Below are 13,964 nucleotides of genomic sequence, written 5' to 3'. Positions count from 1 at the left end.
AGCATTTCAGGGAGGTGGTTCTAGGCTGTTTCCCTCACTCAAAACATATTAAAAGTAAAGTCTTCTAATTATTAAGATTGCACTGAAGTTTGAACCAATCTAGTTCAAATCAATTGTATTCCTTGAGTTTCCCTGGTGACTCAGATGGTAAAGCATCTGCCTGCGACACGGGAGACCCAGGTTCCATCCTTGGGTTGGGAAGATCCCCTGGAGAAGGAAGTGGCAACGCACTCCAGTACTCTTGCTTGGAAAATCCCATGGACGGAGGAGCCTGGTAGGCTATAGTCCATGGGGTCACAAAGGCTTGGACGTGACTGAGCGACTTCACTTTCACTTTCATAATTCCCTGGTAACTAATAGAATAAAAACATTGTTTTTATCTAATGGGCTACTAAGAAAAAAAATGACATGTGACTTTTTACAGTTTGGAAATTGCTTATAATATTTTTCTTCTATAGTAAGTTCAACATCAGAATGTCAATAATCTGTCTGAATAAAAGTGATTTGACAAACACAGAGAAACATAGTTATCAACTACCTTGCTTAGGTAAATACATGGGGAATAGATCTCATAAAGATGCAATATCCTATTCTTCGAAGAGTCAGTCTGCTTTGTCCCTTCACTACTAATTTCGATTGTAGAAATTGTTCAGCTTCTACGTTTTAATGACAATTTATTTTGCCATCCTTTTTCCAAATTGTTCTTCGAAATGCACAAGTTTGACTGTGGACTAAACTCAGTGACAAACTGGTTTGGAAAGAGAAAAAGAAAAGAAATAAAAAAGGATGACTTATATAGAACCCTTCTTCATTGTTCTAATTTGGATAATATTGTTGTTGGTTTTATTGGGTGTGGATTACTGGGTCAATCTATCCTCTTATTAATTAGAATATTCTGAATTAAATAAAAAATAAAGACAATCTGCCTGAAACCAGAGATAATAGTTCATAAATTAGAAACAGAAACAGGAAAGAAATAATACATGTAGAGGCACAATGTCCTCTGATAGATAAAAACCCTCCTGCATTGAATGCCTATCCTGAATAACCATCTTTCTTAAAAATAGTACTGATTTTACATTCCTCTAAAATAAGCCAAAATATTCAAAAACAAGTTTTTCCATAATAAAATGCTATTAAACATGTCCTTAACTCTCAAAGCTTTTAGAATCTATATATCTCTGTAGTATATACCCTCTGTCTATGATGCTACCAAGCTGCCATGTATTTGTTTTTCAACAAATTAGGTCTTTTTCTCAACTACCAAAATAATCCAGTCATATAAGGGTCCGGGTCCTCAGCAGTCACTTATCCTTTTTGAGCAGTCTCTTCAAATGCAAAATAAAAACCTGGCCTCTAAGACTCTTTCCTGTTTGTCATGCCTATGCTATTATTTCAGCCATCTGAATAGTTCAAACAGATCACCTGCTTGTGCTTTTTTTCTGAGGAGGGGGGAGGCAGGTGAAGGGGAGGGCTGTCACTGACACAAAGAGACCAAAACTTTATAAAAATATCTGCTCAATCTAGCCACTCAAATTGAGAAGTGTGCCAGTCAACCTCATATTTAATTTCACCAAATTTTTTTGTTATTAATTGGTAATTCAGCTATAACAATATTGATTGTTATATCATCAATAAAACATATCATTATGCTGTTGTCATATCAATGTCTGAACTGATGTTAAAAGAAAACATGTACTTTAGCTGCTTAATAAATTACAGTTGGAGGAAAGGCTATCAGGTAAACTCAGGATAGCAGAATAAAATTTCGATAACGTAAAATAAAGCATTATCTATTTTCTGCTTCTGCTACAGTGCAGTTTTTGATTCTCCAAACAGTTGCCTGAGAGGTCTGTGTTCTCCTGGCCAGGTGGTGGTAGGTTTTTCAGCTTGTCAAATTTCCTCACGCCCTTTTTCATTATATAGCATTGCTCTGTGCTTAGCCACTGTATCCGTGCATGCAGACACACTCTACCTTCAGTGTAACACTAAAATTGATTTGCTAGGCGCTCCTTTGCTTCTTCACATTTCACATCTTCCCATTGAATTTTTTGTGTCAGGAGCACAGTGCTATCTTTCTACTTCCATCCTTAAAAATCTGAACACTCTTTGGGTTTTCTGAATATTTAAGTGGCTTTGTGACTGATGTCAGTGTGTTTCATTCTATAGTACTGTTCAATGCGATTTTGTATTATTCTTTGAGAGTATTCAGGGTTCATTTTCATTCTAGATTTTTTTCTGTTTTAATGCTGTTGAATCTTATTGGTCTTTTTGCGTGAATTAATAACAGGAGAATTGGGGGGAGGGTTAAAAACAAAGTTCTTAATTAGCATTTTTCCCAGAAAACAAATTAAAAAGAAAATGTTCCCTTCATAATATAATATGGATATGTTTCAATAGTTTATTTTCTATAAAAGGGCTATACAAGGAAAGAGCAAAAACTAAATACCCCTACACAAATGAGAAAATGTTTTCTTGCAAAAGTGGAAGAAATGAATGTAAGATGATTCAGACTTGCAATTATATGATCTAAGTTGGCACCAAAATCATGGATGTTCTCTGGAGAATTCAAAGTGTAACTGCTTAGTGCTCGTTTGATAAGGCATATTTACTGTAGCAACTGGTCAAATTTTGAGACTTTTGGAAGCATCGGGTTAAAGTTCAAACTTCTTTACCAAAGTGTAACCATGGTGTAATAAAATACCCAAGATAATTCATTCAGTCAACCTGATATCTACTCATCAAGGAAGAGAGCAAGCTGAGGAGGTATTATATCTTTCTCTAGCATAACATGTTAAGTGCAGCATTCCAATCTGAAAGGTAGAATTGTTCCTTTGAGTAAAATAATTAATGAGCCCAACAAAAGGAAAGCTGTTACGAGAGAGACCTCTAGTGGAAAAAAATGCAAGTGCCTTGGAAAGGGGTTTTATTGTTTATGCTTCATCTGAGAAACGGAACTTGGATACGCTGTTTAAGACAGCGTCCGCGAGACAACTACTAAATTTCTCTTTCATCCTGAGTATATGTGGTTTGTTCAAGCAAATAATGCTTTTGAGAACGGAGCCAACAAAATGCTTGAGGGAGACTTAAGTTCTTTGACATTCAGTTTTGAAAACTGTTACAGGTATCTAAGAAGAAAGACAAGATTTGTAAAAGAGAGCAACCGGAGTTTGGAGACATTGCATAAGCTGTTTGTTTCTTGAATTATACCTTAGTCGTAGATAATTGTTTTATGTATAAAATATCAAAGCACTTTTCTATGGGTGGAGCAGGGATTGGGGATTTTCCGTTTTCTCACAAATCATAACTTTAACAATAAAACATTAATTCAATGTCATTTTTAAAGAGAAACAGCAAAGACTGGAAAATGCAGTGTAATAAAGTATCCAAATACGGGTTACTTTAAGAAAAGAGTTGTCTCTAAATTAGAGTGTCTCATTCAACTAGTGCTCCTTAGTTTTAAAATTAGTTTTCCTCTGCTCTTCATACAACTGCATTTAATTTGCTGTTTGATATATAGCTAATTTTAATCACTAATTATGATTTTTTACAATAAACAATGGTAATGATAAATATGATAATTAGGATATGTTTTCTAGTTAGAGATCTCACAGTAAATCTCAGAGAAATCTGTGTATACTGACTGTGTTTACCAATTACGTAGTAATATAACTTCTTCTAATTTAAACTAGGACATCAGTTTGAGTTCAGAGAAACAACGTGACCCAGAGCTACATGATTTAAGAAAGAGCTCCAGGCATAAGGAAGAAAGTGAACAAAGTTGATAATCCAAAGGTATAGTATTAACTCAGCACTGAAATATGGTCACAGTTTTTAAGAAAAGTATTATAGCCGTGGGAGCCAGTTGCTTACAGTAACAATTTCTGAAATTTGCTTCTATAATGACTGTTACATATACCTTTTTAAAAATTGATCCACAATAGAGCTTTAGGTTTTGTTACTGTTTAGATCTTCATCCAAATTTAGGAAAAGAGTATTTTCATGGGCTAGTTTTTTACTTTCAGTGTAGCCCCTAGTGTTCTTACCCATTTTTAATTCATTCTATTGTCTTTCATAAAACTCTCTTCAATTTCTCCTCAGGACAATGAAATTTTAGAGCCTATTTTCAAGGCAGGTTATTCACAGCCCTTGTATTCTTCATGCTTATATATCTCAGTTAATGCTGAAGAGGATCTATCTTTCCATTCCTACCAGAATCTGAACGTCCCATAAAACAGGATATCATAATTCCAAGGAAGCGTGCTTCATGAATCTTTTCAAATTTGGGCTAGTGGCTGGCAGCCAGTTAAATGACAATTGGTGGTAGAGGGTGGGGTTGGGGGGTTGCTCGAGAGCATCGCTCAAATTTTATTTCCCTAACTTTGTTTCCAATTTAGAACGTCATTTTTTTTCAGAGGAAAAAAGTAGCTTCAAATTGTAAATAGGCTTTAAATAAGTTTTTTTTTAATTTAAAAAATAATTATAATGGCTAAAAGCATCTTAAGAGAGAAGAATATAAAGCAACATATTTGTCTTCCTTTCTGATTCTTCCCTCTTTAAAATAAAGCTATGCACATTCCTAGGTTGCTGTGTGTGCTTTGAATACAAGTTCACATTTCAGTTTATAGCTGTTTCCACTAACAATGCCGAACCCTGTTTCTATCGGCATGTGCACCTCGTGAACACTTTCCTTGCACTCTTCCTGATCGTAATAGGGCTCACCATTCATGTTCCACAAAAAGATAATTTCCACAAGCACCTCAAGACTCGAGAAAGAGTGAAGGTGGAAATAAACATCTTCCAAGTTTGCCAGAATTTTCATTGGAAAAGGAAAAGACACAATTTGGTCTGTCTGACCAAGGGGCTGAAGATACCAACCATTCTTCACTTACCACATTATGCTTTTCTTGAAGATCACATTTAAACACACACACACACACATCACATACACACCGACAACAAGAAAGAACTCTACAAATACAATTTCATTCTTATTTTAAGTGTATAACAGAACCTAGTCTTAATTATTAATTTTTACATACCTGCTATTGCGTTTTTTGGAACCAAACAAGGCGGGGAATAAATAAGGAAAAGAAGGAAGGAAGAGAGTTAGGGTTCTTTCTGCCCTAAACACGAGCATTATTTTTCATTTTACTTTTTTAGTTTGAGACTGTGTTTTCATATACATTTCTCAGACTGCAATAAAATGATCCAGAATTTATATGTCATCTTTACCTTTAATCCTGTTCCAACAACAGGAACCACCAAGTAGGTACCAGATGTCCTGTTTTAGAAAAGCATTCTAGCAAAAAAAAAACAAACACCCGTAGAATGGCACTCAGTTGACCGGATTTCTCATTTATGCAGCATTGGGTTACTGTCGCTGCACTGTTACTAAACAGGTTCACCTTAGTAGGTACTTAACTAGTCTTTGGTTTCTCTATCCTCAACATAAAGACATCACTATTTCCCCTATTGGAGTGTTGATATAAAGTGCTTGGAAGAAATACAAATACAAGGTAACATTATGCATCTGAAAATGAAGACAGCAGCTGTAGGATCCTGTTAGGAGAATTCCTCTGCTTAATAGATTTGGTGGCTATACTTGAAATCCTCCAGCTTAAATCCGATGCCCAATGCTCTGGGATCTTACAAGAGCCACACAAATGACTGACACTGAATTGGGGGTGAGACCAAGTCGAACTTTGAAGTCACCTGTGTGTGTTTTCGTCCCTTTGCCAATAAAGCAGCTGCGGCCAATTAGTGTTCAACACCATCTTCCAGCCGAGAAGCGATTTCAGGTTCCAGATGCAGCTGCATCAAAGAAGCGCGGAGTAGCTAACCCCTGGTTGTTCTAGGCTTTTCATCCTCCAGGAATTTCAGAGGAAAGACGGACCCAAGAGGTTATCTGGTTCATTCATACAGCAAGAATTATTTAAGTACCTACTAAGTAAGCAGACAGAGAAGGCAATGGCACCCCACTCCAGTACTCTTGCCTGGAAAATCCCATGGACGGAGGAGTCTAGTAGGCTTCAGTCCATGGGGTCGCTAAGAGTCCGACACGACTGAGCGACTTCCCTTTCACTTTTCACTTTCATGCATTGGAGAAGGAAATGGCAACCCACTCCAGTGTTCTTGCCTGGAGAATCCCAGGGAGCGGGGAGCCTGGTGGGCTTCTGTCTATGGGGTCGCACAGAGTCGGACACGACTGAAGCGACTTAGCAGCAGCAGCAGCAAGTAAGCAGAGCTTTCTCTGGTTTGTGAATAAGAACATTTCTGTTAGGAAATATCCTTGAGATGTAAGTTATTATAACCGACATCTTAATCAATTCAAGATTTTTCACTAGAGTTAAACGTTACACTTACTTTCCCTTTATCATGAGAAATCACAAAGGTCAGTCAGTATAGATTTTCTGGAAGACCATTGTTCCTACATCAAATATAGGGAACTAGGAAGTGGAGGTGTCCACCTATCTTCTTTGAAAGAGCGTGCATATAATAAAGGCTTGCTTTCTTCACTAGATATGTTATCTAAAATGTTTTTCCAAGTCTAAATGATTTTTTATCTTATTTTTATTTTTTCTTTTATTGCTCTTTGCACATATGGTAAAATTTAGAGTAATTTGTAAATAGCACATATCAGTGTGAGCTTGAATTTGTGTTTGCATATTGTTCTGCAGATGTTTGCTCACAGAAAACAAGGATAGAGAAATTACCAGATGAGTAATTAACATAAAATTGCTGAGGTTGTGCAGGTTTAATTTTAAATTATGTTATAATATATTGGATATATTCACCTCCTTTATTAGACTGTGAGTTGTCTGAGAGTAAGGATCAGAGGAAATTTTGTGGCTCTAATATCCTGAATTTATTCATTTGTGCATCCATTCTACATTTATTGAGCACCTGGTATATGACAGAAATATTGTTAAGTGTAGAAATTTTTATAAAGATGAATACATGATCCTAGCCCTAAAAGAACTCACAGTCTAATGGAAATAAAATGATATTATATTACATGATTTTAGCAACTGTACAGTTTGAAAAACACATTTACTTCCATGATATCCTTTGAACCTTAACAACCGTTTGAGGTTGGTATAATTAGCCCCATTTTTACAGATGAGGAAAGCGAGTTTCTCAGAGGTTAATTATGTTGCTTCAGGTCACTCAACTAATCAATGGCAGATCACGGGCTCTAGGCTTCTTACTCCAAATCCTGTGGGTGCTTAACAAATACTAATCCAACAATACAAGATTGCATTATTGGATTATTAATATTCTTGGATTATTAGTTGTCTTCTTCTTCTGATCAAGTGCAAATATTTATAAAACCTCTTCCTAAACATCTGTCTTAAATCCATTCCATAAGTAAATTACATAGAATCAAAATCAAAACTCCTGCTCTGACCAGATGAATTGTGAACACAGAATCTTTCAAAATAAATCAAAATATTCACATACCCTAAAAAACTTAGTACCACAAATCTGATTCAGTCCATTTCAACAGTCAAAAAAACTGCTTTGGTGCATAAGGCATTGCATGCAATAGAAGGATACGTTAGTACTTGCCCTCATGGTTCCAGTTCAAAGAATTACTGTGCCAGAAGTTGTTTCCTCTGTTACGGGTCCAGGCAAATCTGATTCTTGTTAGTATCACTTCCTATACACGGGAAAAGTAGGAGAATGTTGCTTTGATTCAGTCCAGTCTCCACATAGCACTGTGCCTGCCAGGCTGGATTTGTATTAAAAAGAGAAAAAAGAATATGTTACTCAAAAAGCTTCTGTGTTACAACCAGAGGGGTGGTGGTGGTGGGGGGGGGCTGGGGCAATGGTGACATCCTGTACATACAGCAGAAATATTACAAAGAATCGTTTAAGACAATCAGACCATATGATATGCATGTTAATTAGAGTAAACAGTAGATCAAACCAGGTACAACCGCATAAGGAAACAACAACCGAGGAATCATTTAAACAGCTTTAAATGTTCTAAACATCAATATGATACATCTTGATTGGAATAAATGCAGAAAGTTCTGTGGATCTCATCCTGACTTTGGGTCTATTTTATTCTCAAGTATAGCAACACAGTAAGCAGTGGCACCTCTGTCCATAAACAAATCATGAGCTTCCTCTTCTGCTTTTCTTTGAAATTTCCCCAAACTGAGGTTTGGAATAAAAGAATGTTTAAGATTTTTGAAAATACTGTGTCACAGGAAATTTGAGTATTTCAGATTGAATACTAGCAAGCTGTAGATCACAAAATATAATTCTGCTGCCATGTATCCTGTTTATTCATTCACTCATTCTATACATTTTTATTGATCATTTACCTTGGGGTTATAAAAATGATGAAGCATAGTTCTTTCCCTGCAGAAATCCAGCTTATTGAGGTAAGATAAATGCAATTATCTCTTTCAGTGAAAGTATATCAGTTAATAGAGAGGATGAGAGTCAAAATAAAGAAGAAAGCCAAGTCATTTGATGAGGGTATAATGCCAAGGTAATTATTAGGCCTTTAAAGAAGGAGGCCCTGTATGGTTCATCTTATCCCCACAGTACCTAGAGACTTTTCCGATACAAGGGAAACAATAAATGTTGAGTGAATAAATGAATGAGTGATTGAATAAACATTACATGAAAAGAGCCCCAAAAACATCAGTTTTCTTGGCTCTTGTGAATAAATAAATGTCAAGGGCATATACTGCAGACATAATACTCAAAATATCTAGAAATGACCAGTTTTCTTGCATGAGTAGCTTGACTCCACCTGTACAGTGTTTTCATTCTAATAATTTAATAAAATGGACTAAGTGAGAAATGAGAATAAGTTGGCCATGTGACAGGTAAGTCACTCCCTGTTTTCTACAGGGGCCTCTCTTACTTGGTATGCTCCAGACAGTCTCAGTATAATATTTTGGTTTTAGGGCTCCTAGTGAGTCATTTTTTTTACCCACATACTGGAAACAATCTGTTTTAGTGTTTGCATATGACATCACTCTGACATACTGTAAACAGGATAGCATATTTTACGGCATTGGAAAAATAAACAAGGGAAGGAAATATCCTTCCTTCGTGCTTTGGTCAAATATATTTTATAGTTACCTAAACTTAGCACACATGGGGTTTCCAGAAATGTTGAGAAATGAACTTCCTACTTTGAGTAAAGTTGATCTAATGAATGCAACTATTCACAGCAAAACTTAGAGATTCCTTGAAAATGTATTAATTCCTATTTCCAAAGATATATTAGCTCTTCTATAGAAAAAGTCTACTATAATTCTAGTTCTAGGTCACTAATATTGAAAGGCTTATGGCTCACTTTTAAGCTCTCAGAATGCAAATAAAGGAAAAAAATCTGAAGGTTTTGATTTATTTTAAATTGTTTTTTTCCCCCCTCGCCTAGCAGTATCACAGCTATGGGTTCAATCTCATTTTTATTGAACAGTCATTAGGCAGGGGAGAAATGAGAATAAAATGGAAGAAATTAAGTTCAAGTAGAGGACACATGGGGAAAAAAGGGGTTTGAAGCAAACAGAAATAAAGCATTGAAAACAGGTTTGCTCTGAGCTTCCTCTCCAGCAGAAGATCATGTTGGATTCAAGCTCTTAGAATGCATCTGATGCTTTCAGAGGCAGGCCTTCTATTAATACTTGATATTTGAAAGTGCAGCAGGGTAAGAGGATTATCATTTAGGTTTTTCAAAATCATACAAAAAGGTAGTATTTAGTCATTTCTTCAAGTATTATTCAAAAACTCAGGTTACAGCATCCCAGTTTTGTCTCAAATTATTTCCTGACTTTCAGTTTCCCTGAAAACAAGCAGTTGAAAACACCATTGGTGTGTGTTGCTTAAACAAATAGCCTCAACCTATCCTGTTAATGTAAGTTATCTTGGTAGAGAAGATTAAGTATGCAGATTATTTTCATCAGGTTTTAATGTGTGACTCATCTTAGCTAAGTTAATAGGATAAGGCATTTTGTTGATTTGTTTTTTAAAAAGTTAAGGAAAAAATATATAATTAAGTTCAACTTGTCCAATGTTTCTTAAAGATATAAAATATCAAGTTCACAGGTTGGCATATTAAAAAATGACATAAGAGGAAAAGAAAAAAAACACCTCTACTGCCTAGGGGGAAAAAAAGCATAACTGGTTTGCTATCTGTCTTCCAGCAGACCCACACAGAGGAATTTTGCTCCATTATCTTGACGTGAACTGCTACTGCTAACATTATAAGCATAAGTTTTTTTTGTTATTGTTGTTGTCCTGGCATTTACTAAGAGTATTTAAAACAATTTTGAGTTACTTCATCAGCTATTTATTGATGCACTTTATGCCTTTTGTTAGCTAAAACCACAGTCATTTTAGTACATAGATCCCTAATCTTTAAAGTCTGCCAGTCCCATTTTGCATTACAAATCATTTGTAGTTTTATAACTGTCATTTCCAAGGACATCTGAAAAAGATGGATTTATGAAATGTTACCATGCATTCTAAGAAGGCCAAGAATTAGCATGACTTTGTAAAGGTTCTTATAAATTGAGCAACAGCCATCACTGGCAATAAGGTGTTGTTTGCTCTTGTCAAGTATCTTTATTTAAATATTAAGGGAGAGATATGACCTTTGACCTTGGAGCTCTCTGTGACATGGCAATGGTCCAGTGTATCAGCTGTCAGTGGAGTGCTATGGCCTGACTCTCTCAAGGCCCCTATTTGTGGACAGTGTTATAATAACTCTTCCATTAGGCATCCCCAAGGCAAATAACCTCAGCTTTAACAGAGTCAGTTTAAAATTCCTTAGAGTAACATTAAGAGACTATCTGGTTTGTGTCAGTTTGAGATCAACTACTCTTTGCACAGGTTCAATTCTGTAAATTTTAAGTAGCCATAGCTATTCAAGAATTATTTCATATATGCCTGCAGGTAAATATTAGACACTAGAATATAGAAAGAATCCCATGAACTTCTTTGATTTCTTAACCAGCCTCTTTAGAGACTATCTGAATCCAAGTGGCCTTGAGAATCTATTTTTTAAATGATTCTTTCCATCTATATACATACCTTTTTGTTGATGGAAATTTCACAGAGTTGCTGCTTATGGTATGAACAGTATTTGGAGACATCAAATGACAACTGGAAGAGACAAGATAGTATTCATTAGGAAGCAGGCATAGTTCCCTATGTGCATGCCAGAGCTAAGGAATGGTTACAAGACCAAAATGGTTCATTTTTCTTCCTCCCTTTTTACCCTGATTTTGTCTTACACTATTTTATCCTCAGGTAAGTAAATTTGGTTATGCTCAGATGAAATGCTTGCATTTGAATTACAAATTATCACTGCCCTCATTTCTAACTACTGATTACTGGGCCCAGGTTTTGTGGGGAAATCTGAGGTCAAAAGACATCTTTATTCTGTGAAAAATAAAGGTCAAGCTATCCTAAAATGCTTTGAAAAAATCATAGTTGTCATCTTAAGTCTTAAATCACTGAAGATGATGTGATCACTTCAAATACTTGGCCATGAAACAAACTGTGTCTCCTATGAATCCAACTTTAATGTTTGGGTATCTGTGACTTCACTTATTAAAACATTTTGTACAAAGTAAAAATTTTAAAAGTTCATTAGTAACTATAGATAGCTTCTGAAGTGCAACCTTCATTGTTTCATATTCTTAGTTAAATACAAGTTAATACATTGGTTTAACTGGGAAATTTTATTTTTAAATCTAATGGAAAAGTTAACAAATGTTTATGGAGTGACTACCAGGTATACATGACATTGGAGCAAGTTGACACCATCCTTTCATTCTTACAGTAAATATCCAGCCAATTTTTTAAATAACAGACTCATTTTAGGGAAATAAATTATATGTTTAGTATTTACCTTTACTTATTGATGCCCCAAACGTCAAAGGGTAAATAATTATTAATTGGATTAAGTTCGTCCCACATCAGGTTAACTGCTATAAGGGAACAAAAGTAAAATGACCTCATGAGCTAAAACCCCAGTGCTCATAAACAACACTTAGCTTTTGATTTACAGTGAAATCACAATTCTCCATTTCCTGTTCGCTCTGTCTCTGACATTGCATGTGAGACCATAGGGCAATACATGCCCTACAATATAATATAGGATGTAATTTAAAGGGTCCTATTGATGCTGTAAATCACAAGGAGTTCTGCTGAAGCAGTTTATGAATGGCAGTAAAACACTAAGACTGGATTATATCATTAGAATTATGTACCATGTGCAAGTATTATTATTTGTAATTGAGGATAAAGAATTACAAAACACGTATATGGGAATGTCATTTTTCGTGGTATTTACAGGCTTCAAAAGAAAAGATGTGTTTTTGGATAAAAATAAGAAATTCAGGCTTGTAGAATATCCATCATTCTGGAGAAAGCATGTGTGTGCTCTGGGAGTAAACCATAATAGTTGGAATATATTCTGACAGGTTATACATAACCCAATTGTTAGAAGCACAAAAGACTATTTCCATATGTGCTACCAGCAAACTTGATAAGGTCTGTAGACACACCACCACAATGACCATGACAATATGATGTTATAAAAACAAACTGAAGAGTGTAAAATATCAACCAACCTGCTAGTGTTCTCTATAAGAAAATTATAACTATGATGGCATTTTCCACTGAATGGACTTATTTTTGTTGACATACAGGCATTATGAAGCTCTAAAGTAATGTACTTCCAAGTTTTTGTTTTTGTTTTTGTTTTTTCTGGAAAGATAAAATGACATTGGCAATTTGTTAACTATTCTGGACATATCTTTGATGATGAAGAGTAAATCTAGTCTTCTAGCTCATTTAGCTGTGTTCCTCTGTTTTGAGTAAATTTTTCTAGTGGATGTGGATATTACTAAACCAGATAGCCTGGATTGTAGCCAAACAACTATTGCATTTGTTATTTTCATTTTTTCCCAAGAAACTAAGATAATATATAGTGAGATATCACAAGTAATTTCAGAATATTCTAGGAGTGCTCTTCTAATTAATTATCCCAAATGAAGTCACTCCCCAGCAATATTCTAATATCGTTTAAGACTTAAGCACCTACTGGTTTTCTCTCCCAGGCATTGACCAGCAATGATCATCATCCCCAAGCTTTCCCTCAGTTCAGTTCAGTTCAGTTCAGTCGCTCAGTCGTGTCCGACTCTTTGAGACCCCGTGAATCGCAGCACGCCAGGCCTCCCTGTCCATCACCAACTCCCGGAGTTCACTCAGACTCATGTCCATCGAGTCAGTGATGCCATCCAGCCATCTCATCCTCTGTCGTCCCCTTCTCCTCTTGCCCCCAATCCCTCCCAGCATCAGAGTCTTTTCCAATGAGTCAACTCTTCTCATGAGGTGGCCAAAGTACTGGAGTTTCAGCTTCAGCATCATTCCTTCCAAAGAAATCCCAGGGCTGATCTCCTTCAGAATGGACTGGTTGGATCTCCTTGCAGTCCAAGGGACTCTCAAGAGTCTTCTCCAACACCACAGTTCAAAAGCATCAATCCTTCGGCACTCAGCTTTCTTCACAGTCCAACTCTCACATCCATACATGACCACAAGAAAAACCATAGCCTTGACTAGATGGACCCTTGTTGGCAAAGTAATGTCTCTGCTTTTGAATATGCTATCTAGGTTGGTCATAACTTTCCTTCCAAGGAGTAAGCGTCTTTTAATTTCATGGCTGCAATCACCATCTGCAGTGATTTTGAAGCCCCCCAAAATAAAGTCTGACACTGTTTCCACTGTTTCCCCATCTATTTCCCATGAAGTGATGGGACCGGATGCCATGATCTTTGTTTTCTGAATGTTGAGCTTTAAGCCAACTTTTTCACTCTCCACTTTCACTTTCATCAAGAGGCTTTTGAGTTCCTCTTCAATTTCTGCCATAAGGGTGGTGTCATCTGAATATCTGAGGTTGTTGATATTTCTCCTGGCAATCTTGA

At 36.0% G+C, this 13,964-nt stretch overlaps 1 long non-coding RNA gene across 1 annotated transcript in view; it reads right to left on the bottom strand.

The window, feature by feature from the left end:
* Positions 1–108: 108 nt before the first annotated feature.
* The window catches only part of LOC139182711 (uncharacterized), a 36,605-nt gene continuing 22,749 nt past the window's right edge, over positions 109–13,964 (bottom strand). Inside the window, exons 2-3 of the long non-coding RNA XR_011566240.1 lie at positions 11,065–11,136; positions 109–7,735 (exon numbers count right to left, since the gene is read on the bottom strand). This is a non-coding gene — a long non-coding RNA (uncharacterized lncRNA). The remainder of the gene's footprint in view (positions 7,736–11,064; positions 11,137–13,964) is intronic.

The sequence above is a fragment of the Bos indicus genome, chromosome 4 (genome assembly GCF_029378745.1).
Source record: "Bos indicus isolate NIAB-ARS_2022 breed Sahiwal x Tharparkar chromosome 4, NIAB-ARS_B.indTharparkar_mat_pri_1.0, whole genome shotgun sequence".
Lineage (NCBI taxonomy): Eukaryota > Metazoa > Chordata > Mammalia > Artiodactyla > Bovidae > Bos > Bos indicus.
This window is presented reverse-complemented; position numbering and strand designations above follow the sequence as displayed.